This window comes from Lucilia cuprina, chromosome 3, assembly GCF_022045245.1.
Source record: "Lucilia cuprina isolate Lc7/37 chromosome 3, ASM2204524v1, whole genome shotgun sequence".
NCBI classification, from domain to species: Eukaryota; Metazoa; Arthropoda; class Insecta; order Diptera; family Calliphoridae; genus Lucilia; species Lucilia cuprina.
This window is the reverse complement of record NC_060951.1, coordinates 35,631,608-35,633,070: the sequence shown is the minus strand read 5'-3', so window position 1 is coordinate 35,633,070 and position 1,463 is coordinate 35,631,608. Positions and strand designations below refer to the sequence as shown.

General features: G+C 28.2%; 1 protein-coding gene across 6 annotated transcripts in view; it reads right to left on the bottom strand.

Moving 5' to 3' along the window:
- Window positions 1-1,463, bottom strand: part of LOC111690008 (probable serine/threonine-protein kinase nek3) — a 48,696-nt gene that overhangs the window by 10,069 nt on the left and 37,164 nt on the right. The window lies entirely within an intron of this gene.

Below are 1,463 nucleotides of genomic sequence, written 5' to 3'. Positions count from 1 at the left end.
GACTATAGACTAGACTATAGACTAGACTATAGACTAGACTATAGACTAGACTATAGACTAGACTATAGACTAGACTATAGACTAGACTATTGATTAGACTATAGACTACACTATAGACCAGACAGGACTAGACTAGACAATGGAATAAGCTATAGACAAGACTATATGGTCTCTAAACTTGTTTCTTTTTCAGATTGTATGTATCAAGTCTGATTTTAGAAAAAGTTAACACATTTCATTTAAATTTTTAAACAATTTATTACTTTTCAACATTCTAAATCTCTTTAATTATCCCTTAACAATTTAATACTATAGCTTTAAATAATATTATATATTATATAGGAGAGGTTTTTGTAAAACATATTTTTCCAATTAACTTCCAGTTAAGTGTTTTTTCGTACGTTTTTCAAATTTCCTACAAATAAAAAAACAAGGTGTGAAAAATTAGTCTTGCATGGGTATATGTTAAAAACAAATAAGTGAAAGAGAAGTGAGTGAAGAGTGTGTGTGATCAATACCACGTTCCTCATTTTTTCCTTCAATATTACACACATACAAACAAGAGTAAAGTGTCATTATTTATTTGTATACAAAAAAATTGAACAAACATTTGAATTGTTGAATGATTGACATCTATTAGAGCGCACATGTTGCTCATTAGAATTTCTATTTCATTTCATTTTATTTTTCAATTCAATTTATTTTGTACTTTATAGTTTGTTTCTTTTTAAATATTTTGTTGTTGCTTGTTATTTATTTAATTTTTAATTTTACATTTGCATTTAGTTACCGTAATTATATTGTTGAAAAATGCACTCAATTTTACATTTTTATACACCTCCCGAAATACAAGTATTGCCAACATTTTACATTTAGTAGTGAGACAGTTATTTGTTTGAATAGAGAGTAATTGCAAGTGTGTGTGTGTGAGTTTGAGTGTACTTTTCTATTGACTTGACTGTGCCCTCAAAAGTTGATGTCATTTTCCTTATAATGATAGTAAATAGATAAAAATGCAAATGCAATTTTAATACTTTAACCAAACCATGTCTGTCAACAGTTATTTCTCCCCCTTTGTATTCTTACACATAGAACACAAATATGTAAAATTGTATTTTTCGTGCTTTTTTATAACAGTAATTAAATATATGTACTTTAGTACTTACTTTGATTTTACAAGTATAAATTGTGTTTAGACTAAGCTATAGACTAGACTATAGACTAAACTATAGAATAGACTATAGACTAGACTATAGAGTAGACTATAGAGTAGACTATAGACTACACTATAGACTACACTATAGACTACACTATAGACTAGACTATAGACTAGACTATAGACTAGACCATAGACCAGACCATAGACTAGACCATAGACTAGACTATAGACTAGACCATAGACTAGACTATAGACTAGACTATAGACTAGACTATAGACTAGACTATAGACTAGACTATAGACT